The sequence below is a fragment of the Pristiophorus japonicus genome, chromosome 3 (assembly GCF_044704955.1).
Source record: "Pristiophorus japonicus isolate sPriJap1 chromosome 3, sPriJap1.hap1, whole genome shotgun sequence".
Taxonomy (NCBI): domain Eukaryota; kingdom Metazoa; phylum Chordata; class Chondrichthyes; family Pristiophoridae; genus Pristiophorus; species Pristiophorus japonicus.
The window spans coordinates 16,769,896-16,797,319 of record NC_091979.1 but is presented as its reverse complement, the minus strand read 5'-3'; the positions used below and the strand labels follow the sequence as shown (position 1 = coordinate 16,797,319).

The window sequence follows — 27,424 nt, the reverse complement described above, 5'->3', positions numbered from 1 at the left end:
GGGAAATGTCTTCACCCAGAGGGTGATGGAGGTCTGGAACTCACTGCCTGAAAGGGTGGTAGAGGCAGAAACCCTCACCACATTTAAAAAGTACTTGGATGTGCACTTGAAGTGCCGTAACCTACAGGACTCCGGACCAAGAGCTGGGAAGTGGGATTAGGCTGGATAGCTCTTGGTCGCCTGGCGTGGACACGATGGGCCGAAATGGCCTTCTTCCCTGCTGTAAACTTCTAGGATTCTATGATACTGTATTCCTTGTGTTGGTGGTACCCCCACAATGGTGCTAGGTAGGGAATTCGACAAGGAAGGAGGATGAAGTAATGGCACTGTATGTTATTGACCTGGCTAGGTGATTGGTTGGGCGGTAGAAGGCAGAGAGTAGGGATAATGAGCACGTAATGGAATTGGAAACAAGTGACGAGTGGTGTCCCACAAGGATCTGTGCTGGGGCCTCAACTATTCACTTTATTTATAAATGACTTAGATAATGCAATGGAGAGCCATATATCCGAGTTTGCCAATGGCACAAAGATTGTTGGCAAAGTAAGTAGTTTAGAGGGAGCATAACATTTACAAAGAGACATTGATACATTAAGTGAGTGGGCAATACTGTGGCAGATGGATTTCAACGCAGATAAGTGTGAGGTCATCCATTTTGGACCAATAAAGGATGGATCCAAGTATTTTTTTTTAAATGGTGAAAAGCTAGGAACAGTGGAGGTCTAAAGGGATTTTGGTGCCCATGCACACAGATCACTAAAACGTGGTAGTCAGGTATAAAAAATAATCCAAAGGCCGAATAGAATGTTAGCCTTTATAGCTAGAGGGCTAGAAGATAGTTATAGAAAGCCCTGGTTAGACCACGTCTAGAGTACTGTGTACAGTTCTGGGCACCGCACCTTCCAAAGGATAAATTGGCCTTGGAAGGAGTGATTCACCAGACCAGAACTCCAAAGGTTAGATTATGGGGAGAGATGACATATACTAGGGCTTGTATTCCCTGGAATGTAGACGGTTAGTCAAGAGGTGGTTCGATTAAGGTTTTTAGGATTTTGAAAGCAATGGATAGAGCAGATAGAGAGAATATCTGTGTGTGCCTGCACATCAAGGGGTTAAAAAAAAATTCAGAGCAAGTGCCAACTTGACTGAGTTGGTAGCTCTATCACCAATGTGGTTAGATGGCCATGGATTCAATCCCCATTCCAGGACATAAGCACACAATCTAGACATGTCAGTGCAGTAACTCGGGAGCGATGCATTGTGCAGAGGTGACGTCTTTCAGATGAGATGCTGAACATAAGAACTAGGAGCAGGAGTAGGCCATACGGCCCCTCGAGCCTGCTCCGCCATTTAGTACGATCATGGCTGATCCGATCATGGACTCAGGTCCACTTCCCTGCCCGCTTCCCATAACCCCTTATTCCCTTATCAGTTAAGAAACTGTCTATTTCTGTCTTAAATTTATTCAATGTCCCGGCTTCCACAGCTCTCTGAGGCAGCAAATTCCACAGATTTACAACTCTCAGAGAAGAAATTCCTCCTCATCTCAGTTTTAAATGAATGAAGGTCTCACCTGCCTGTGTTCAGGTGGAGGTAACAAAGATCCCAAGGCAATATTTCGAAGAGCAGCAGGGAGCTCTCCTAGTTTCCCCATGGAGCATTCCTCCCTCAACACCACTGAAACAGGTTAGCGGGCCATTTATCTCGGTGTGCGGTTTTGTGTGATCTTGCTGCCACGTTTGCTTACATAGCAACAGTATGCATTTTGAGAGTAAGTCAAAAGCAAAATACTGCGGATTCCGGGACTCAACATTGAGTACAACAATTTCAGACCATCACCTCTGTCCATATTTTGTTTCCTTTCCTCCTTTTTTTTTTTTACAAAACCCTCTATTTTCTCTCTTTCCCATTGCAGCTGGTAACTATTCCGCCATTTACACCCTATCTAGACTCATCTTTTGTTTCCTAACTTGTGCCATTACCATCTCCATTTGGCCCATCATCCCTTTTATCTCTCTGATCTCTCCTGCCTTCCACCCTATCACAGACCTTCCCTTTTGTTCTTTCCCCCCCTCCCCCTTTCAGGGCCCCTTGTACTTCCTTAAGAATCTATTACACTTTGAACTTTAGTCCGTTCTGAGGAAGGGTCATTGAGCCGAAACGTTAACTCGGTTTCTCGCCACAGATGCTGCCTGACCCGCTGAGATTTCCAGCATTCTCTGTTTTTATTTTGAGAGGGCTTGGGGATGTCGTTGCGCTGTGATAGAGCGTGATATAAAAGCAAGTTTTTCCTCCCTATTTACAAACTCGAACTGAAAGAACAGAAAAACAACACTGCCAATTGCCCAGTCAATGGTCACTTACCCATCCATGACCTTCCACCAGAACTGGCCAGAATTCCCGTTCTGACGAGAGGTCATCGACCCGAAACGTTAACTTTGTTTCTCTCTCCACGGATGCTGCCTGACCCACTGAGTATTTCCAGCATTTCTGCTTTTATTTCTGAGTTCCAGCATCCGCAGTATTTTGCTTTCGTATAGGACGGATAAATGCCAAGAGTGAATCTTATGATGGAAAAATGAGAGAAGGGGAGGTATCCTTTCCCTACATTACAAGAGTGGTTGCATTATTAAATCAGTTTAACATGGTTAAAGCGAGGCCCCGTCTGCTCTCTCAGGTGAATGTAAAAGATCCCGTGGCACTATTTCAAAAAAGAGCAGGGGAGTTATCCCCGGTGTCCTAGGTCAATATTTATCCCTCAATCAACACATAAAAACAGACGATCTGGTCATTATCACATTGCTGTTTGTGGGAGCTTGCTGTGCACGAATTGGCTGCCACATTTCCTGCATTACAACAATGTCCACACTCCAAAAGAACTTATTTGGCTTTAAAGTGCTTTCAGACGTTCTGAAGTTGTGAAATGCGCTATATAAATGCAATTTCTTTCGGTCTTTGTAGAAAATGTGCCCAAATAGAGAAAAATGCATTTTTATCGCGCCTTTAAGATAGAGAAAGATCGCAAGGTTGCTTGACGGGGTTGAGGTCAGACCCGAGCGGGAATAGGAGATTGTGGCTGAAGGCATGGTCAAAGAGGTACGGCTTTGAGGGAGACTTCTGAGTTGGTGTGTTAAAAAAGGATCAGTTTTGTTATATATGTAAACCTGTAAATACCTTGTGTAACCACCAGGGCTCATCCGCTGGAGTCCAAGAGATCCCACAATCCCTTGGGAGCACCTGTACTTAAGGAGGCCTCACAGGCTGCAGAGGCACTCTGGAGACCTGTAATAAAAGACTAAGGTCACACTTTACTTTGAGCTCACAGTATCTGGTCAGACTCTTTATTCATACATAATAAGTTTAACATCGGAACTCTGCCGTTAAGCTTGTGTCTGTAAGGATCAGAGGCATGGACGATGTACAGAAGACACCTCAAGTCACTGGAGATATATCACCAACGATGTCTCCGCAAGATCCTGCAAATCCCCTGGGAGGACAGGTGCACCAACATCAGTGCCCTCGCCCAGGCTAACATCTCCAGCAACGAAGCACTGACCACACTCGATCAGCTTCGCTGGGCAGGCCACATAGTTCGCATGCCAGACACGAGACTCCCTAAGCAATTGCTCTATGTGGAGCTCCTTCACGGCAAACGAGCCAAAGGTGGGCAGCGGAAATGTTACAAGGACACCGTTAAAGCCTCCCTGATGAAGTGCGACATCACCACTGACACCTGGAGTCCCTGGCCGAAGACCGCCCTAGGTGGAGAAAATGCATCCGGGAGGACGTTGAGCTCTTTGAATCTCAACGCCGCGAGCGTGAAGAGGTCAGGCGCAGGCAGCAGAAGGAGCGTGCGGCAAATCAGTCCCACCCCCACTTCCCTCGACAAATGTCTGTCCCACCTGTGACATGGTCTGTGGCTCCCGTATTGGACTGTTCAGCCACCAAAGAGCTCACTTCAGGAGTGGAAGCAAGTCGTCCTCGATTCCGAGGGACTGCCCATGATGATGATGTTGACAAAAGTACATATAAGGTCTCAGACAATTTGCATTTCACAAGCCCTCTCCATGTAGAAGGCCTGCATGCACAACAACAAATTTTATTTATATGGCGCCTTTAACACAGAAAACACCCCAAGGTGCTTCACAGTGGTGTTTTAAGAGAAAACAAATACATTTGACACCGAGCCACATAAGAAGAAATTAGGGCAGGTGACCAAAAGCTTGGTCAAAGAGGTAGGTTTTAAGGAGTGTCTTAACGGAGGAAAGAGAGGTAGAAAGGCAGAGAGGTTTAGGGAGGGAGTTCCAGAACTTAGGGCCCAGGCAACGGAAGGCACGGCCAACGATGGTTGAGCGATTATAATCAGGGATGCTCAAGAAGGCAGAATTAGAGGAGCGCAGACATCTCAGGGGGTTGTGGGGCTGGAGGAGATTACAGAGATAGGGAGGGCGAGGTCATGGAGGGGTTTGTAAACAAGGATGAGAATTTTGAAATCGAGGCATTGCTTAACCGGAAGCCGATGTAGGTCAGTGAGCACAGGGGTGATGGGTGAGCGGGGCTTCGGGCTCACACACTGAACACTACAGTCGCTCCTGGGTATAGTACACAATCACATTTCCAAATTTTGACCCTTGAATATTCTAATGCTAAAGGTGTTTAAAATGTTGAAACGATTCGATAGGGCTCGTTTTGTTCTTGTATCATTTAACTTTGCACTCATAGTCCAAATCAAATAGTCCGGCTGCACCTCTTATGTCTCTCCCTCTCCGCATTTTAAAAGCCTGAATCATCATTCCACATCAGTTGTGTCGGCAATGAAAGTTGTCCTTGTTTAGTCAGTGAGTTGCTGCTGTTGAATAATGTTCATCAGCCCTCTTCGTGTCTGGAAGATCATAGGAGCGGGAGGAGGTCAGTCGGCCTCACCTCGAGCCTGTTCCGTACATTCGATTAGATCATGGTGGGGCGGGGGGGGGGGGGGTCCAGGAGAGGTTCGAGTTCGGGGCCCAGAAGAGGCAAGGGCCCAGGGGCAGCACGGACCAGCCCACACTGTGAAATGTGTGTGTGTGCAGTAGGTCCGTGCAGTAGAGCTGGTCTCCAGTCGTCTTGGTTAATCCTTGCTACTGGACCAAGACCTAGCTCTGTCAAGCCCGTGTGTGTGTGTGTGATGGCTGGTGTGCAACGGCCACCACCTGTTAAAAAGATCCACGCACAGGCATCTTCCACCCTTCAATATGTCGTTCAGGACCTGGAATATTAGGTCCTTCATTGAAACATCTGTGAATTCATCCCTTTTTGGCGAGGAAGCAAGTCATCCTCGCTTCGAGGGACCGCCTATGATGACGATGGTGGAGGGGAAGTCAAGTTCAAGGGGACATCAACTTAAAAGTTAGAGTTAAGCCATTTGGTAGGGACTGCCAACTCTGCTTGAACATGTTCCTGGAGGTTTCGTCACTTAACCTCCAGCCTCCAACTGCTCCGCCCCCACGCTCCTGCCACAGGTCACCTGACACGTCCATCCTCACGGCACACCTCCTTCCCAGGGCAGACTCTTCGTAACCAAACTGGATGATTCTCCACTATCAGTCAAACATCCCTTTTAACCCATCTCCAATATTAACAAAAGTGCTAAAAGTAATTGGGGAAAAAAAAAGCACACTTTTTTTTAAAACGCCTCTCTGATTTTTGTCCCAAGTTTTATTTGCGGTAATATCCTGCAGATTAATCTTCAATTGCTGGAAACTCCAGGACATGCCTTGGAAGGAATTCAGGAAGTACCTTTTCACACAAAGGTCAGTCGAAATCTGGAATTCTCTCGGCCAAAAGGCCGTGGATGCTGGGGTCTGATGCCTCCTTTCAAGACTGAGGTCGATAGATTTTTGTTGGGTAAGGATATCAAGGGATATGGAACCAAGGCCGGTAAATGGAGTTGAACTACAGATCACCCATGATCGAATTGAATGTGCGGAACAGGCTCGAGAAAGAAAGACTTGCATTTATATATATATATATATAACGCCTTTCACGACCATTATCGTCTCAAAGCAGTTTACAGCTAATGAAGTATATTTGGAGTGTAGTCACTGTTGTAATGTGGGAAACGCGGCAGCCAACTTGCGCACAACAAGCTCCCACATACAGCAACGTGATAATGATCAGATAATCTGTTTTTGTAATGCTGATTGAGGGATAAATACTGGCCAGGACACCGGGGAGAACTCCCCATGGGATCTTTTACGTCCACCCGAGGGGGCAGACGGGGCCTCGGTTTAACATCTTATCCGAAAGACTGCACCTCCGACAGTGCAGTGCTCCCTCGGCAATGCACTGGAGTGTCAGCCTAGATTTCGACTGACCTCCTCCCACTCCTATGATCTTCCAGATACGAAGAGGGCTGATGGACAATATTCAACTCATTTGCTAAACAAGGACAACTTTCATTGCTGACACAACTGATGTGGAATATATGATTCGGGCTTTTAAAATGCGGAGAGGGAGAGACATCAGAGGTGCAGCCGGGCTATTTAATTTAGACTATGAGTGCAAAATTAAATGATACAGGAACAAAATGAACAAGCATCGAGCAAAACTAGGCATTAGAATTTCCATACTTCCCGCCAAGACTTGCACATTGGTCAGAAAAGGCTCCTACCAGAACCTTTGTCCATTAACAGTTCAAAATAAACTTAAGATAATTATCTGGTTAAGAGCAGGATTGAAGGCTAGGGGGATAATTATAGGCAGAGATGATCAATTATTCTATGGAACATGACCATTCCTGTGGTGCTGGGCCCTGGAGACATCAATGATGGAATGCAAATGGTTAGGACCAGTAGACATTCTGGGGTTTTTGTCCAATTACCTTTCAGGATCAGGAAGCACTGAAATTTAAAATGAACTTTCTCTCAGATGGAGTGGGATGGGAAATTAAGTATGAGGAACGGGATCCACAAGAGGGCAAATTGTGCCTGGTCTCCAGAAGGATTGGGCTTGATGGGCTAAATGACCAGTTCGCGTTCCTTGTTGTCCTACCTCCTCCAGGCCTAGAACGCTCGGAGAATGCAGTACTCTTCCAATTCTGGCCTCTTGTGCATTCACAATTTTCTCCCCCCCCCCTCCCCCACCGCCACTATTGGGAGCCATGCCTTCAGCTGCCAAGATCCTAAGCTCTGATAGTCCCTCCCAATTGAACAAATACTTTGGTTCTGTCTTCACTAAGGAAGACACAAATAACTTTCCAGAAATACTAGGGGACCGAGGGTCGAGCGAGAAGGAGGAACTGAGGGAAATCTTTATTAGTTAGAAAATAGTGTTAGAGAAATTGATGGGATTGAAGGCCGATAAATCCCCAGGGTCTGATAGTCTGCATCCCAGAGTACTTAAGGAAGTGGCCTTAGAAATAGTAGATGCATTGGTGATCATTTCCAACATTCCATGGACTCGGGATCAGTTCCTATAGATTGGAGGGTAGCTAATGTAACACCACTTTTTAAAAAAGGAAGAGAGGAAAGGGAATTATAGACTGGTTAGCCTGACATCGGTGGTGGGGAAAATGCTGCAATCAATTATTAAAGATGAAATAGCCGCGCATTTGGAAAGCAGTGACAGGATCGGTCCAAGTCAGTATGGATTTATGAAAAGGAAAACATGCTTGTCAAATCTTCTAGAATTTTTTGAGGATGGAGAGAGAAAGTGGGTAATTATAGACCAGTTAGCCTGACATCAGTAGTGGGGAAAATGTTGGAATCAATTATTAAAGATGAAATAACAGCACATTTAGAAAGCAGTGACAGGATCAGTCCAAGTCAGCATGGATTTATGAAAGGGAAATCATGCTTGACAAATCTTCTGGAATTTTTTGAGGATGCAACTAGGAGAGTGGACAAGGGAGAACCAGTGGATGTGGTGTATTTGGACTTTGAAAAGGCTTTTGACAAGGTCCCACACAAGCGATTAGTGTGCAAAATTAAAGCACATGGTATTGGGGGTAATGTATTAACGTGGATAGAGAACTGGTTGGCAGACAGGAAGCAAAGAGTGGGAATTAAAGGGTCCTTTTCAGAATGGCAGGCAGTGACTAGGTTCAGTGCTGGGACCCCAGCTATTTACAATATATATTAATGATTTAGACTAAGGAATTGAATGTAATATCTCTAAGTTTGCAGCTCACACTAAGCTGGGTGGCAGTGTGAGCTGCAAGGAGGATGCTAAGAGGCTGTAGGGTGACTTGGATAGGTTAGGTGAGTGGGAAAATGCATGACAGATGCAGTATAATGTGGTTAAGTGTGAGGTTATCCACTTTGGTGGCAAAAACAGGAAGGCAGATTATTATCTGAATGGTGACAGATTAGAAAAAGGGAGATGCAATGAGATCTGGGTGTCATGGTACATCAGTCATTGAAGGTAGGCATGCAGGTACAGCAGGCAGTTAAGAAAGCAAATGGCATGTTGGTCTTCAAAGCCAGTGGATTTGAGTATAGGAGCAGGGAGGTCTTGCTGCAGTTGTACAGGGCCTTGGTGAGACCACACCTTGAGTATTGTGTGCAGTTTTGGTCTCCTAATCTGAGGAAGGACATTCTTGCTATTGTGGGAGTGCAGCGAAGGTTCACCAGACTGATTCCCGGGATGGCAGGACTGACATATCAAGAAAGACTGCATCGACTAGGCTTATATTCACTGGAATTTAGAAGAATGAGAGGGGATCTTATAGAAGCATATAAAATTCTGACAGGATTGGACAGGTTAGATGCAGGAAGAATGTTCCCAATGTTGGGGAAGTCCAGAACTAGGGGTCACAGTCTAAGGATAAGGGGTAAGCCATATAGGACCGAGGTGAGGAGAAACTTTTTCACCCAGAGAATTGTGAACCTATGGAATTCTCAATCACAAAGTTGTTGCGTCTAGTTCGTTGGATATATTCAAAAGGGAGTTAGATGTCGCTCTTACGGCTAAAGGGATCAGGGGGTATGGAGAGAAGGTAGGAATGGGATACTGAAGTTGCATGATCAGCCATGATCATATTGAATGGTGGTGCAGGCTCGAAGGGCCTAATGGCCTTCTCCTGCACCTATTTTCTATGTTTCTATGTAAACCTGTCTTTCCTCCTTTAGGATATTCCTTAAACCCTACCTCTTCGACCAAGCTTTTGATTATCTGTCCCAATTGCCCACAGGTATGATACACACTTCAATCACTTTGCTGGTGATTTCTGCACAGTCTGAAATATGAGAGCAATGTCAGAAAGCCAGTGTGATTATTTTTCACTAAGCAGTTGCTCAATGTTCTTATGTTGACTTTCCCCCTCCAACTCTTTGCTGCATCTATTGCAATGCACCTAGTCCCGTTCACTCATCAACCCTGTGCTCACTGACCTAAACTGGCTCCCAGTCCAGCAACTGCTCCGATCTAAAATCCTCATCCTTGTTTTCAAATCCCATCATGGCCTCATCCCATTCCTATCGGTATCCTACCTCCTCCAGCCCTGCAACCCTCTCAGAACTCAGCATTCCTCCAATTCTGGCCTCTTGAGCATTCATGATTTTCTGCGCCCCATCATTAGGAGCCATGCCTTCAGCTGCCAAGATCCGAAGCTCTGGTCGTCCCTCCCTAAACCTCTCCACCTCTCTCTCCTTCTTTCAGACATTCCTTAAAACCTTCCTCTTTGACCAAGTTTGTGATCACTTGTCCCAATGTCTCCTTCTTTGGCTTGGTGTCAATTTTTGACTAAATAGGCTCCTGTGAAGCATTTTGGGGCATTTTACTGTGCTACAGGTGCTATATAAATGCAATTGTTGACTAAATGACCTTGTCTGGAGCGTAGAATCATACAATGGTGAGAGCACGGGAGATCATTTAGTCCGTCGAGTCCCACTCCCCCGCCCTTTCCCCGTAACCCTGCAATTATTTTCCTTCAGGTACTTTTGAAAGCAGTGATTGAGTCTGCCTCCACCACCCTCTCAGGCAGTGCATTCCAGATCTAACCACTCTCTCCGTAAAAAAACGTTTTCCCTCATGTTGCCTTTGGTTCTTCTACCAATCACCTTAAACCTGCCCAGCCACCTTCAACGATTTGTGCAAATATACCCCAGGTCTCTCTGTTCCTTTAGATTTGTACCAGCTCCGTTGGATGGGCCACATTGTCTGCATGCCCGACACAAGACTCCCAAGGCAAACGCTCTACTCGGAACTCAGTCACGGCAAGCAATCCCCAGGTGGGCAGAGGAAACATTTCAAGGACACCCTCAAAGCCTCCTTGATAAAATGCAACATCCCCACCGACACCTGGGAATCCCTGGCCAAAGACCGCCCTAAGTGGAGGAAGAGCATTCAGGAAGGTGCTGAGCACCTCGAGTCTCGTCGCCGAGAGCATACAGAAAACAAGCGCAGGCAGCGGAAGGAGTGTGTGGCAAACGAGACTCCCCACCCACCCTTTCCCTCAACCGCTGTCTGCCCCATCTGTGACAGAGACTGTACAGTCACCTGAGAACTCATTTTTAGAGTGGAAGCAAGTCTTCCTTGATTTTGAGGGACTGCCTATGATGATGATGATGTACCCTTTAGTTTACATTGCCTCTCCTTGTTCTTCCTACCTGAGGCATTGGGGCCGCTTCTGGGGGAGGTGGGACCTGTACAAACCGGACGGGTTGCACCTCAACAGAGCAGGGACCAATATCCTCGCGGGGGGAAGTTTGCTAGTACTGTTGGGGAGGATTTAAACAAGCTTGGCAGGAGGATGGGAACCTGAAAATAGATTCAGGAGGGAGAGGAGTAAAGCTGGAATTAGAAAACAAAAATAAAGAAAGTAAGTTTGAAAGAGAGAGGAAACAAGCAGGAAAAAAGGGTAAAAAAACAAACTTAAAGGCACTTTGTCTAAATGCATGTAGCATTTGTAACAAAATAGATGAGTTGATTGCACAAATTGAGACAAATGGGTATGATCTGATAACCATTACAGAGACGTGGGTGCAAGGTGACCAGGACTGGGAATTAAATATTCAAGGGTATTTGACAATCCGGAAGGAAAGACAGAAAGGAAAAGGAGGCGGGGTAGTACAGGGGCAGGGAGGTGTTGCTACAGTTGTACAGGGCCTTGGTGAGGCCACACCTGGAATATTGTGTACAGTTTTGGTCTCCTAACTTGAGGAAGGACATTCTTGCTATTGAGGGAGTGCAGCGAAGGTTCACCAGACTGATTCCCGGGATGGCGGGATTGACATATCAAGAAAGACTGGATCAACTGGGCTTGTATTCACTGGAGTTCAGAAGAATGAGAGGGGACCTCATAGAAACGTTTAAAATTCTGATGGGTTTAGACAGGTTAGATGCAGGAAGAATGTTCCCAATGTTGGGGAAGTCCAGAACCAGGGATCACAGTCTAAGGATAACGGGTAAGCCATTTAGGACCGAGATGGGGAGAAACTTCTTCACCCAGAGAGTGGTGAACCTGTGGAATTCTCTACCACAGAAAGCCGAGGCCAATTCACTAAATATATTCAAAAAGGAGTTAGATGTAGTTCCTTACTACTAGGGGGATCAAGGGGTATGGCGAGAAAGCAGAAATGGGGGACTGAAGTCTGCCTGCTGTACCTGCATGCCAACTTTCAATGACTGATGAACCATGACACCCAGGTCTCGTTGCACCTCGCATTTTCCTAATCTGTTGCCATTCAGATAATATTCTGTCTTCGCGTTTTTGCCCCCAAAGTGGATAACCTCACATTTATCCACATTATACTGCATCTGCCATGCATTTTCCCACTCACCTAACCTGTCCAAGTCACCCTGCAGCCTCCTAGCGTTGTCCTCACAGCTCACACCACAACCCAGTTTAGTGTCATCTGCAAACTTGGAAATATTACACTCAATTCCTTCATCTAAATCATTGATGTATATTGTAAAGAGCTGGGGCCCCAGCACTGAGCCCTGCGGCACTCCACTAGTCACTGCCTGCCATTCTGAAAAGGACCCGTTTATCCCGACTCTCTGCTTCCTGTCTGCCAACCAGTTCTCTATCCACGTCAGTATATTACCCCCAATACCATGTGCTTTCATTTTGCACATCAATCTCTTGTGTGAGACCTTGTCAAAAGCCTTTTGAAAGTCCAAATACACCACATCCACTGGTTCTCCCTTGTCCACTCTACTAGTTACATCCTCAAAAAATTCCAGAAGACTTGTCAAGCATGATTTCCCTTTCATAAATCCATGCTGACTTGGACTGATCCTGTCACTGCTTTCCAAATGTGCTGCTATTTCATCCTTAATAATTGATTCCAACATTTTCCCCACTACTGATGTCAGGCTAACCGGTCTATAATTACCCGCTTTCTCTCTCCCTCCCTTTTTAAAAGGTGGTGTTACATTAGCTACCCTCCAGTCCATAGGAACTGATCCAGAGTCAATAGACTGTTGAAAAATGATCACCAATGCATCCACTATTTCTAGGGCCACTTCCTTAAGTACTCTGGGATGCAGACTATCAGGCCCGGGGATTTATCGGCCTTCAATCCCATCAATTTCCCTAACACAATTTCCTGCCGAAAAAGGATATCCTTCAGTTCCTCCTTCTCACTAGATCCTCGATCCCCTTGTACTTCCTGAAGGTTATTTGTGACTTACTTCGTGAAGACTGAACCAAAGTATTTGTTCAATTGGTCGGCCATTTCTTTGTTCCCCATTATAAATTCACCTGAATCCGACTGCAAGGGACCTAAATTTGTCTTCACTAATCTTTTTCTCTTCACGTATCTATAGAAGCTTTTGCAGTCAGTTTTAATGTTCCCGGCAAGCTTCTTCTCGTACTCTATTTTCCCCCTCTTAATTCAACCCTGTGTCCTACTCTACTGAATTCTAAATCTTTTCCAGTCCTCAGGTTTGCTGCTTTTTCTGGCCAATTTATGTGACTCTTCCTTGGATTTAACACTATCCTTAATTTCCCTTATTAGCCACGGTTGAGCCACCTTCCCAGTTTTATTTTTACTCAAGATAGGGATTTACAATTGCTGAAGTTCATCCATGTGATCTTTAAATGTTTGCCATTGCCTATCCACCATCAACACTTTAAGTATTATTTGCCAGTCTATTCTAGCCAATTCACGCCTCAAACCATTGAAATTACCTTTCCTTAAGTTCAGGACCCTAGTTTCTGAATTAACTGTGTCACTCTCCATCTATAAAGAATTCTAACATGTTATGGTCACTCTTCCCCAAGGGGCCTCGCACAACAAGATTGCTAATTAGTCCTTTCTCATTGCACATCACCCAGTCGAGGATGGCCAGCTCCCTAGTTGGTTCCTCGACATATTGGTCTAAAAAACCATCCCTAATACACTCCAGGAAATCCTCCTCCACCGCACTGCTACCAGTTTGGTTAGCCCAATCAATATGTAGATTAAAGTCGCCCATGATAACTGCTGTACCTTTATTGCACGCATCCCTAATTTCTTGTTGATGCTGTCCCCAACCTCACTACTACTGTTTGGTGGTCTGTACACAACTCCCACTAGCCTTTTCTGCCCCTTGGTATTCCGTAGCCCCACCCATACCGATTCCACATCATCCAAGCTAATGTCCTTTCTTACTATTGCATTAATTTCTTCTTTAACCAGCAATGCCACCCCGCCTCCTTTTCCTTTCTGTCTATCCTTCCTAAATGTTGAATGCCCCTGGATGTTGAGTTCCCAGCTGTGGTCACCCTGGACCCATGTCTCTGTGATGCCAATTACATCATATACGTTAACTGCTATCTGCGCAGTTAATTAGTCCATCTTATTTCGAATACTCCTCGCATTGAGGCACAGAGCCTTCAGGCTTGTCTTTCGAACACTCTTTGCCCCTTTAGAATTTTGCTGTAATGTTGCCCTTTTTGCTTTTTGCCGAGGTTTCTCTGCCCTCCACTTTTACTTTTCTTCTTTCTATCTTTTGCTTCTGCCCGCATTCTACTTCCCTCTGTCTCCCTGCATAGGTCCCCATGCCCCTGCCATATTAGTTTAACTCCTCCCCGACAACACTAGCAAACACTCCCCCTTGGACATTGGTTCCCGTCCTGCCCAGGTGCAGACCGTCCAGTTTGTACTGGCCCCACCTCCCCCAGAACCGGTTCCAATGTCCCAGTAATTTTAATTCCTCTCTTGTGCACCATTCCTCAAGCCACGTATTCATCGGAGCTATCCTGTGATTCCTACTCTGGTGGCAATCCTGAGATTACTACTTTCGAGGTCCTACTTTTTAATTTAGCTCCAAGCTCCCTAAATTCGTCTTGTAGGACCTCATCCCGTTTTTTACCTATATCGTTGGTACCTATATGTACCACAGCAACTGGCTGTTCACCCTCCCTTTTCAGAATGCCCTGCAACCACTCCGAGACATCATTGACCCTTCCACTAGGGAGGCAACATACCATCCTGGACTCTCGGTTGCAGCCACAGAAATGTCTATCTATTTCCCTTTATAATTGAATCCCCTATCCCTATAGCTCTCCCACTCTTTTTCCTGCCCTCCTGTGCAGCAGAGCCACCCACGGTGCCATGAACTTGGCTGCTGCTGCCCTCCCCTGATGAGTCATACCCCTCAACAGTACCCAAAGCGGTGTATCTGTTTTACAGGGGACCCTGCACTACCCTCCTTGCACTGCTCTTCCTGTTGGTCATCCATTCCCTATCTGGCTGTGTATCCTTTAGCTGCGGTAAGACCAACTCACTAAACGTGCTATTCACGACATTTTCAGCATCGTGGATGCTCCAGAATTCATCCACCCGCAGCTCCAATGCCGCAATGCGGTCTATCAAGAGCTGCAGGCGGATGCACTTCCCGCACACATAGAAAATAGGTGCAGGAGTAGGCGATTCGGCCCTTTCAGCCTGCACCACCATTCAATAAGATCATGGCTGAACATGCAACTTCAGTACCCCATTCCTGCTTTCTCGCCATACCCCTTAATCCCGCTAGTAGTAAGGACTACATCTAACTCCTTTTTGAATATACTTAGTGAATTGGCCTCAACAACTTTCTGTGGTCGAGAATTCCACAGGTTCACCACTCTCTGGGTGAAGAAGTTTCTCCTCATCTTAGTCCTAAATGGCTTACCCCTTATCCTTAGACTGTGACCCCTGGTTCTGGACTTCCCCAACATTGGGAACATTCTTCCTGCATCTAACCTGTCTAAACCTATCAGAATTTTAAAAGTTTCTATGAGATTCCCTCTCATTCTTCTGAACTCCAGTGAATACAAGCCCAGTTGATCCAGTCTTTCTTGATATGTCAGTCCTGCCATCCCGGGAATCAGTCTGGTGAACCTTCGCTGCACTCCCTCAATAGCAAGAATGTCCTTCCTCAAGTTAGGAGACCAAAACTGCACACAGTACTCCAGGTGTAGCCTCACCAAGGCCCTGTACAAGTGTAGTAACACCTCCCTGCCCCTGTACTCAAATCCCCTCGCTATGAAGGCCAACATGCCATTTGCTTTCTTAACCACCTGCTGTACCTGCATGCCAACCTTCAATGACTGATGTACCATGACACCCAGGTCTCGTTGCACCTCCCCTTTTCCTAATCTGTCACCATTCAAATAATAGTCTGTCTCTCTGTTTTTACCACCAAAGTGGATAACCTCACATTTATCCACATTATACTTCATCTGCCATGCATTTTCCCACTCACCTAACCTATCCAAGTCACTCTGCAGCCTCATAGCATCCTCCTCGCAGCTCACACTGCCACCCAACTTAGTGTCATCCGCAAATTTGGAGATACTACATTTAATCCCCTCGTCTAAATCATTAATGTACAATGTAAACAGCTGGGGCCCCAGCACAGAACCTTGCGGTACCCCACTAGTCACTGCCTGCAATTCTGAAGAGTACCCATTTACTCCTACTCTTTGCTTCCTGTCTGACAACCAGTTCTCAATCCACATCAGCACACTACCCCCAATCCCATGTGCTTTAACTTTGCACATTAATCTCTCGTGTGGGACCTTGTCGAAAGCCTTCTGAAAGTCCAAATACACCACATCAACTGGTTCTCCCATGTCCACTCTACTGGAAACATCCTCAAAAAATTCCAGAAGATTTGTCAAGCATGATTTCCCTTTCACAAATCCATGCTGACTTGGACCTATCATGTCACCTCTTTCCAAATGCGCTCCTATGACATCCTTAATAATTGATTCCATACACGTAGTCGTCAGGGACACCGGAAGCGTCCCTGACTTCCCACATAGTACGGGAGGAGCATAACACGTGTCCGAGCTGTCCTGCCATGACTTAACCCTTAGATAAACTTAAATTTGGCAACAACAATGCTAAATATTACTTACTGATAAAAGAAAAAGAAAAACTACTTACCAATCACCAGCCAATCACTGACCCTCTTGGCTGTGATGTCACCTTTTGATTTCTTTCTACTTCTTTTTTACTTTCTCACCCTGCTGCAGCTGCACTGGCTGGGCCTCGTGTCGGCCTCCCGACTCGACCCTGCTCCTCCTCCTCGCTCTCCCGCTCCCCGACTGCGACTGATGGGCCTCGTGTCGGCCTCCCGACTCGACCCTGCTCCTCCTCCTCGCTCTCCCGCTCCCCGACTGCGACTGATGGGCCTCTTGTAGGCCTCCCGACTCGATGCTGCTCCTCCTCCTCACTCTCCCGCTCCCCGACTGGGTGATTTTAACCTCCATATTGATTGGACAAATCAAATTAGTCAGGGGATCCTTGAAGAGGAGCTCATAGCGTGCATAAGGGACGGGTTCCTTGAGCAGTATGTAACAGAACCAACCAGGGGGCAGGCTATCTTAGATCTGGCCCTGTCTAATTAGACAGGATTAATAAATAATCTCCTTGTAAAGGATCCCCTCGGAATGAGTGATCATAGCATGATTGAATTTCAAATTCAGATGGAGGGTGAGAAAGTTGGATCTCTAACCAGCGTACTAAGCGTAAATAAAGGAGAGTATGAAGGTATGAGGGCAGAGTTGGTTAAAGTGGATTGGGGAAATAGATTAAAGTGTAGGACGGTTGATGAACAGTGGTGTACATTTAAGGAGATATTTCACAACTTTCAAGAAAAATATATTCCAGTGAGGAGGAAAGGGTGTAAGAGAAAAGATAGCCATCCGTGGCTAACTAAAGAAATAAAGGGCGGTATCCAATTAAAAACAATAGCATACAAAGTGGCCAAAACTAGTGGGAGGACAGAAGACTGGGAAGCTTTTAAAAGCCAGCAAAGAACGATTAAAAAAAATGATTACGAAAGGGAAGATAGACTATGAAAGTAAACTAGCACAAAATAGCAAGAGTTTCTATAGGTATATAAAAAGGAAAAGAATGGCTTGAGTAAATGTTGATCACTTAGACGACGAGACCGGGGAATTAATAATGGGGAACATGGAGATGGTAGAAACTCTGAATAAATATTTTGTATCAGTCTTTATGGTACAGGACACTAACAATATTCCGACAGTGGATAGTCAAGGGGCTATGGTGGGGGAGGGGGGGATGGGGGTGGGGGAGGAACTTAACACAATCACCATCACTAAGGAGGTGGTACTCAGTAAGATAATGGGACTAAAGGCAGATAAATCCCTTGGACCTGATGGCTTGCATCCTAGGGTCTTGAGAAGTAGCAGCAGGGATTGTGGACGCATTGGTTGTAATTTACGAAAATTCCCAGCAGATTGGAAAACTGCAAATGTAATGCCCCTATTTAAATAAGGAAGCAGACAAAAAGCAGAAAACTATCGATAAGTTGGCCTAACGTCTGTGGTTGAGAAAATGTTGGAATCCATTATTAAAGAAGCAATAGCAGGACATTTGGATAAGCAAAATTCGGTCAGGCAGAGTCAGCATGGATTTATGAAGGGGAAGTCATGTTTGACAAATTTGCTGGAGTTCTTTGAGGATGTAACGAACAGGGTGGATAAAGAGGAACCAGTGGATGTGGTGTATTTGGACTTCCAGAAGGCATTTGACAAGGTGCCACATAAAAGGTTATTGCACAAGATAAAAGTTCACGGGGTTGGGGGTAATATATTAGCATGGATAGAGGATTGGCTAACTAACAGAGAAAAGAGAGTTGCGATAAATGGTTCATTCTCTGGTTGGCAACCAGTAATCAGTGGGGTGCCACAGGGATCAGTGCTGGGACCCCAACTATTTACAATCTATATTAACGACATGGAAGAAGGGACTGAGTGTAACGTAGCCAAGTTTGCTGATGATACAAAGATGGGAGGAAAAGCAATGTGTGAGGAGGACACAAAAAATCTGCAAAAGGACATAGACAGGCTAAGTGAGCGGGCAAAAATTTGGCAGATGGAGTATAATGTTGGAAAGTGTGAGGTCATGCACTTCGGCAGAAAAAAATCAAAGAGCAAGTTATTATTTAAATGGTGAAAGATTGCAAAGTGCTGCAGTACAGCGGGACCTGGGGGTACTTGTGCATGAAACACAAAAGGATAGTATGCAGGTGCAGCAAGTGATCAGGAAGGCCAATAGTATCTTGGCCTTTATTGCAAAGGGGATGGAGTATAAAAGCAGGGAAGTCTTGTTACAGCTATAGAAGGTATTGGTGAGGCCACACCTGGAATACTGCATGCAGTTTTGGTTTCCATATTTACGAAAAGATATACTTGCTTTGGAGGCAGTTCAGAGAAGATTCATTAGGTTGATTCTGGCGATGAGGGGGTTGACTTATGAGGAAAGGTTGAGTTGGTTGGGCCTCTACTCATTGGAGTTCAGAAGAATGAGAGATGATCTTATCGAAAGTTATAAGATTATGAGGGGGCTTGACAAGGTGGATGCAGAGAGGATGTTTCCACTGATAGGGGAGACTAGAACTCGAGGGCATGATCTTAGAGTAAGGGGCCTCCCATTTAAAACTGAGATGAGGAGAAATTTCTTCTCTCAGAGGGTTGTAAATCTGTGGAATTTGCTGCCTCAGAGAACTGTGGAAGCTGGGACACTGAATAAATTTAAGACAGAAATAGACAGATAAACGATAAGGGAGTAAGGGGTTATGGGGAGCGGGCGGGGAAGTGGTGCTGAGTCCATGATCAGATCAGCCATGATTTTATTAAATGGCGGAGCAGGCTCGAGGGGCCATGTGGCCTACTCCTGTTCCTATTTCTTATGTTCTTATATCATTTTGCACTTTTCTGCGTTAAATTCCATCTGCCAAGTGTCCGCCCATTCCACCAGCCTGCCTATGCTTTTTGAGGTCTGTCACTATCCTCCTCACTTTTCACTATACTTCCAAGTTTTGTGTCATCTGTAAATTTTGAAATTGTGCCCTGTACACCCAAGTACAAGTCATCGATATGTATCAAGAAAAGCAGTGGTCCTAGTACTGACCCCTGGGGAACACCACTGTATACCTTCCTCCAGTCCGAAAAACAACCGTTCACCACTACTCTGTGTTTCCTGTCACTTAGCCAATTCCGTATCCATGCTGCCACTGTCCCTTTTATTCCATGGGCTTCAACTTTGCTGGCAAGCCTATTATGTGGCACTTTATCAAACTTTTGGAAGTCCATGAACACCACATCAACCGCATTGCCCTCATCAACCATCTCTGCAAGCCCATCAAAAAACTCAATCAAGTGAGTTAAACATGATTTGTCTTCAACAAATCCGTTCTGGCTTAATTAATCCACACTTGTCCAAGTGACTGCTAATTTTGTCCTGGATTATTGTTTTTAAAAGCTTCCCCACTACCGAGGTTAAACTAACTGACTGACCTGTAGTTGTTGGGCGGTAACATTTGCAATTCTCTAGTCCTCTGGCACTACCCCCATATCTAAGGAGGATTGGAAGATTATGGCCAGTACCTCCACAATTTCCACTTTTACTTCGCTCAGCGTCCTAGGATGCATGTCCGTGCCACTCTGTTACTGGGCATTGGGAGATGGACAAGGTGTCTGGGGTGGGTAGGGGATAGACGATGGACAACATCCTCAAACGTTCACTCACTTAGTCTAAGGATGAGCGCACCTTCTCTCTACCCGCAACCCCACCTCCCCGCCCACCCATCCCCACCTAACAAATTCACCATGGAGGGAGTTGCAGGCTTGAGCTATTGCACTCCCTGCAACCATCACCGTCTATTAAATTTGGGAGGGGAGGGAAATACAGACAGAAAAAGAAGCCTTCTCCAAATATTATTGCTTAGCTTCTGCAGGTTTCTTAGCTAACTGCATGAGGTCATTATTTGACATCTGTCCAGTAGGTTGTGGGTCTCCAACTTCCCATCTGTGGCAGTCGTGGTTCGGGTTATTGATTTTAATCTGTCCCTGGAGATTAATCTTACACTATTAGCCTCTTACCCGTTTCTCAGCATTGGAGCTCAACACTCCAGCCAGCACACAGGCACTGACAGGACATCAAAGCAAGGCGTCTCAACCTCGTTAATAATTTATTGCAAACAAGCACACACAAATACAAACAGAATCTTTAACTGGGACATTACACGGGTGAATATGGGGGCAAGTTGTGCATGAAGGAACGAAAGCCAGTGGCAAATTACATGGGAAACCTCGAGCCCAGGTGTAAACACTCAGGAACGTTAATGTCTTGAAGGAGGGTGTTCCAGTTCGAGGATGGGTTACAGATGTATGGGGCGATGGGACGTTACTGAATTTTCCCCCCATTTCAGTGGTCATCATCATAGGCAGTCCCTTGGAATCGAGGAAGACTCTTAAAATGAGTTCTTAGGTGGCTGAACAGTCCAATACGGGAACCTGTCACAGATGGGACAGATAGCCGTTGAAGGAGTGGGTGGGTGGGACTGGTTTGCCGCATGCTCTTTCCGCTGCCTGCGCTTGATTTCTGCATGCTCTCGGCGATGGGACTCGAGGCGCTCAGCCGGATGCACTTCTTCCACTTAGGGCGGTCTTTGGTCAGGGACTCCCTGGTGTCAGTGGGGATGTTGCACTTTTTCAGGAAGGCTTTGAGGGTGTCCTTGTAACGTTTCCACTGCCCACCTTTGGCTCGTTTGCTGTGAAGGAGTTCCGAGTCGAGCGCTTGCTTTGGGAGTCTCGTGTCTAGCATGCATTTCAGTGGTGCGCTACACAGTATAGCGGAGGCTGGAGTCACGCGGGTAGGGTCACGTGACAAAGTGACAGGCGCGTAACATTAGACACGGACGTTGGAAGCTCAAGCTCACTGCCAATAGTCCGAATAGTCACTCGTTCTGTGCATCACGTCAAGGCATACGCCTCTACATCACAATTCAAAAATGACCTCATTGGCTGTGACACGCTTTGGGACGTCCTGAGGTCGTGAAAGGCACGAGATATACAAATTCATGTTCTTTCTTTTTATGCTTAAAGGGGGTCAGAGGCAAATCACTTGCTTTTCGCACCGTGCATTCCAGGGAATGTTAACTGCGAAAAGTGTCAAAACCAGTCAGTCGGACTTGCCGCAACCATTCGCAACCTTGGTGCCGTATTTAACCTCGAGATGACCTTCCGACCACATATCCGAGTCATCACCAAGACCACCGACTTCCATCTCCATAATATCGCACGGCTCCCACGCTTTCCTGGCCGGCCTCCCATCTTCTACCCTCCATAAACTCATCCCAAAACTCTGCTGCTCGTATCCGAGCTCGCACCGAGTCCCATTCACCCATCACCCCTCTGCTCGCTGAACTATATGGGCTCTCGGTGGAACAAGGCCTCGATTTTAAAACCCCTCCACAGCCTCGCCCCATCCTTATCTCGCTAAACTCCTGCAGCCATACAACCCTCCGAGATACCTGCGCTCCTCCAATTCTAGCCTCTTGCGCATCCCCGATTTTAATCACTCCGCCATCGGTGGTTGTGCCTTCAGCTGTCTCAGCCCGAAGCTCTGGAATTCCCTCCCTGAACCGCTCCGCCTCGCTTTCCTGCTTTAAAACGGCAGGAAATCTGCCCTTAGCTCCTTAAAATCTACTCTTTGACCAAGCTTTTGGTCACCTGTCCTAATGTCTCCTTATGTGGCTCAGTGTCCTGAGAAGCAGCTTGCGATGTTTGACTCCTTAAAGGTGCTATATAAATACAAGTTGTTGTTGTGTAATTTATAGCAAACCATGCCAATAGGTTGATAGATGAGAAGGCTTCTCAATTTGCAGCTCAACTGAGAGCTACTAAAACCGAGCTCTTTCAGGTCACGGCCGGATATGCGAGTGCTTTTAAGGGAGGGGGACGTTGTTTTATCGATTGGGGATGGGGCACCACTAGAGTGGGTTCGTAACCAGACCTGTACATAAAAAACATAGAACACAGAAAATAGGTGCATGAGTAGGCCATTCGGCCCTTCGAGCCTGCACCACCATTCAATATGATCATGACTGATCATGCAACTTCAGCACCCCATTCCTGCTTTCTCTCCATACCCCTTGATCCCTTTAGCTGTAAGGGCCACATCTAACTTCCTTTTGAATATATCTAATGAACTGGCCTCAACAACTTTCTGTGGTAGAGAATTCCACAGGTTCACCACTCTCTGGGTGAAAAAGTTTCTCCTCATCTCGGTCCTAAAATGGCTTACCCCTTATCCTTAGACTGTGACCCTTGGTACTGGACTTCCCCAACTAAGACCCCGCTGAACGGTTTGCCACTGCACTTCACTTCTTCTCCTGGGAGGTGCGTCCAAAAACGTCCAAAGTGCACCGGAGACAAAATCAACTTAAACATTGGAGCATAGAAACATAGGCACAGGAGTAGGACATTCAGCCCCTCAAGCCTGTTCTGACGTTCAATTAGATCGTGGCTGATCTGTAGCTACCCGCCTTGGTTCCACAACTCTCAATACCCTTGCCTAACAAAAAGCTATCAATCTCAGTTTTGACATTTTCAACTGACCCCCAAGACACAACAGCTTTTTGGGGGAGAGAATTCCAGATTTCCACCATCCTTTGTGTGAAGAAGTGCTTCCTGACATCACCCACTGAACGGCCTGGCACTACTTTTAAGATTATGCCCCCTTGTTCTGGAATTCCCCTCACCAGAAAGAAAAAAAGACTTGGATTTATATAGCGCCTTTCACGACCACCGGACGTCTCAAAGCGTTTTACAGCCAATAAAATACACTTTGAAGTGTAGTCACTGTTGTAATGTGGGAAACGCGGCAGCCAATTTGCACACAAGCAAGCTCCCACAAACAGCAATGTGATAATGACCAGATAATCTGTTTTTTTGTTATGTTGATTGAGGGATAAATATTGGCCAGGACACCGGGGAGGAACTCTCTTGCTCTTCTTCGAAATAGTGCCATGGGATCTTTTATGACCACTAGATAGAGCAGACAGGGCCTTGGTTTAACGTCTCATCAGACAGTGTGGCACTCCCTCCACGGCCCAGGAGAGGCGTGAGTTCGGGGCCCAGAAGAGGCGAGGGCCCAGGGGCAGCACGGGCCAGCCCACACTGCAATATGTGCGCGTGCAAAGTCCGTACAGCAGAGCTGGTCTCCAGTCGTCTTGGTTAACCCTTGCCACTGAACCAAGACCTAGCTCTATCAAGCCCGTGTGGTGGCTGGTGTGCAACAGCCACCAGATGGTAAAAAAAATTCACGCACAGGCATCTTCCACCCTTCAAAATGTAGCTCGGGACCTGGAATATTAGGTCCTTCATTGAAACACCTGTGAACTCATCCCTTTTTGGCATGGAAGCAAGTCATCCTCGATATGAGGGACCGCCTATGATGATGATGATGACCCCTCAGCACTGCACTGAAGTGTCAGAGTGGATTTTTGCTCAAGTCCCTGGAGTGGGACTTGAACCCATAACCTTGTGACTCAGAGGTGAGAGTGCTGTCCACTGAGCCACAGCTGACACTGTTTCTTTCTATCTCCCAAAGCAAGCGCTCTACTCGGAACTCCTTCACGGCAAACGTGCCAAAGGTGGGCAGCGGAAGCGTTACAAGGGACCACCCTCAAAGCCTCCCTGATAAAGTGCAACATCCCCACCGACACCTGGGAGTCCCTGGCCAAAGACCGCCCCTCAGTGGAGGAAGTGCATCCGGGAGGGCGCTGAGCACCTCGAGCCTCATCGGCGAGAGCGTGCAGAAATCAAGCGCAGGCAGCGGAAAGAGCGTGCGGCAAACCAGACTCCCCACCCACCCTTTCCCTCAACGACTGTGTGTCCCACCCGTGAAAGGGACTGTGGTTCTCGTATTGGACTGTTCAGCCACCTAAGAACTCATTTTGAGAGGAAGCAAGTCTTCCTCGATTTCGAGGGACTGCCGATGATGATGACTATCTATCCCTATCAACTCCTTTAATCATCTTGCTTTATTAGATTCTTGAACCCCTCAATTAGATTCCTAAATGCCTCGATTAGATCACGTCAACAGAAAGTCGCATGAACGACTGCACGGAATCGCTATGGCGCTGCGTTTCATACTGCCACCTTTCATACCGCTGTATTCGCTAAAACAAAAATTTCTAGCAAAAAAAAGATGCTTCACCATAATGACCCCGATCCTTTAACTGTACAAGTTGGGTAAACGCAGCTAAACCCAAGTGTGGGTATGTTTTTTTATATATATATATATATATATATAAGCGTTACACAATTTTTTGGAAAATTATTTTTGTTATCTGTGGAGAGGTAGAAATCTTTTTTGGAAAGTGAAATGGAGAGGGAGTGGTGAAAGGGCTTTCTGGAATAATAAATACAAGTTAAAAAAAAAAGAGGAAACCTAAAATCTAAATTGAGCACTCACTGCCAGCAGTGTGCTTACCTGGCCAAATTACGTCACTTGGCCATTAATCAGAGGCCGGGCTTGCTACGAGGACGGGCTCCGTTCATACAAACCTGCCCTGTTTTTTTTTTCTTCTTTTTTTTTTTGCGCAATGCTAAACTGTGCCACAGTTTTACCCGCTGTAAAAACTGAAATAGAGGATTAAGTTGACACAGTGGGTGTGCATCGGTCTGACAGCCACTGGCACCAGTGAGTCACCAAACCCACACCCACTCCTCTCAGATAAACGTTCCCATTTAGACCAAAAAGAAACAGACTCTGCAAATAGCTGCTCGTTAAGTTATAATTAAATATAACGCAAATATTGACTTTAGGAGGGGTCGAACACAATCTGATATTTACCGATTTATATATATATATATATATATATATTTTGAAAAAAAACCGAGAGGCCGCAGCTCACAATAAACCTGCAAACAGCAGAGACAGACGAATGAAAAGCATTCTGCCCGCTCTCCTCCCACCTCCCGCTCACACACAATAAGGGAATTATACGTAAAGTTCAGTCAAAGGATGCACCGGGGACCTTGAGCGGTGCGGACTTTCTCACATCGTCACAAAACCCTTTTGTTCTGGGAAGGGTGTTAGATTCATCGAAAGAAAGAAAGACGGGTTAAAGAAGCAAGGTTTGCTTTTGTTCTTCACTTCTGACTGCAAAAAAATAATTTTTTTTTAAAAAAGTGCTTTCTAAAAAAAATGTAAAAAACGAAAAAACTCAGGAATGACGGAGGAAAAGAAATCAATACAATTATATATTGATGGCGTCTTAAAAGGACGCCGTCTTAAAAGGGCATCGCCTTAATCACGGAGGAGGGACTTCAGGCAGGACAGACATGCATCATGTTCTGTTGTCTTGACAGCACACGTTAACATCACGCCGCAACCATGACACAATTAAGCATTACGATGATGCAGCAGTGTCCGACAATCATTGAACAACAGTTATCCAATCACTTTGGTGCTCTTTTAAAGCTAGTGGCTGCATTGTAAGAAAGAAGGAACTTGGATTTATATAGCGCCTTTCACAACCTCAGGACAGCCCAAAGCGCTTTACAGCCAATGAAGTACTTTTGAGGTGTTGTCACTGTTGTAACGTGGGAAACGCGGCAGCCAATTTGCAGATAGTAAGCTCCCATAAACAGTAATGAGATAAATAACCAGATAGTCTGTATTTAGTGATATTGGTTGAGGGATATATTCAGTCAGGACACCGGAGTGAACTCCCCTGCTCAACTTCGAAATAGTGGCGTGGGATCTTTTACGTCCACCCGAGAGAGCAGACGGGACCTCAGTTTTGCATCTCATTTGGAAGACGGCACCTCCGACAGTGCAGCACTCCCTCAGTACTCATCATCATAGGCAGTCCCTCGGAATCAAGGAAGACTTGCTTCCACTCTTAACATGAGTTCTTAGGTGGCTGAACAGTCCAACACGAGAACCACAGTCTCTGTCACAGGTGGGACAGATAGTCGTTGAGGGAAAGGGTGGGTGGGACTGGTTTGCCGCATGCTCTTTCCGCTGCCTGCGCTTGATTTCTGCATGCTTTTGGCGACGAGACTCGAGGTGCTCAGCGCCCTCCCGGATGCACTTCCTCCACTTAGGGCGGTCTTTGGCCAGGGTCTCTCAGGTGTCGGTGGGGATGTTGCACTTTATCAGGGAGGCTTTGAGGGTGTCCTTGTAACATTTCCGCTGCCTCTTTGGCTCGTTTGCCATGAAGGAGTTCCGAGTAGAGCGCTTGCTTTGGGAGTCTCGTGTCTGGCATGCGAACAATGTGGCCCGCCCAGTGGAGCTGATCGAGTGTGGTCAGTGCTTCGATGCTGGGGATTGGTCTACAAGGCTGTAGTAATACCCGCCCTCCTGTGTGATTCAGAGGCATGGACCATGTACAGTAGGCACCTCAAGTCACTGGAGAAATACCACCAACAATGTCTCTGCAAGATCCTGCAAATCCCCTGGGAGGACAGACGCACCAACGTAACCAATGTTGGCCTCGACCAGGCCAACATCCCCTCAGTACTAGCACTGGAGTGTCAGCTTAGATTCTGTGCTCAAAGTCTCTGGAGTGCGACTTGAACCCATGACCTTCTGACCAGGCGGCGAGGGAGTGCTGCCCACTGAGCCATGGCTCACACTAGTATTCACAGTGAGATCAATATATTAAAAAAACAGACAAGTTCATTGCTGAACTCCAAGCTTACTCGCCCTTTTCCACCAGGGGCCACTGGATGGTGATCAGAAGTGTGAACCCTGGCCGACTTCTATCGCCCTTGCCCAGCTTGTGGGCAAGTGTAGTGCCACCAGTAGCAGCCTGACATAAGGTAATGTAGCACAGATCATAAGTTTATGTGGACAGCGTCCTGGTCCATAGGCGCAGTTCTGCAAGGGGCAGTGCATTTACCAACTATCAACCACGTGGGGGACGGAAGGATATTTTCAATCTCCAGTCTTGCGGCTTATTGGTAAACAGTTATAATAGAATCATAGAGGCCATTTCGGCCCATCGTGTCCATGCCGGCCGACAAGAGGCTATCCAGCCTAATCCCACTTTCCAGCTCTAGGTCCATAGCCCTGTAGGTTACGGCACTTCAGGTGCACATCCAAGTACTTATTAAATGTGGTGGGAGTTTCTTCCTCTACCACCCTTTCAGGCAGTGAGTTCCAGACCCCCACCACCCTCTGGGTGAAGACATTTCCCC

At 46.3% G+C, this 27,424-nt stretch overlaps 1 protein-coding gene across 4 annotated transcripts in view; it reads right to left on the bottom strand.

The window, feature by feature from the left end:
• Positions 1-27,424, bottom strand: part of nhej1 (nonhomologous end-joining factor 1) — a 436,801-nt gene that overhangs the window by 206,072 nt on the left and 203,305 nt on the right. The window lies entirely within an intron of this gene.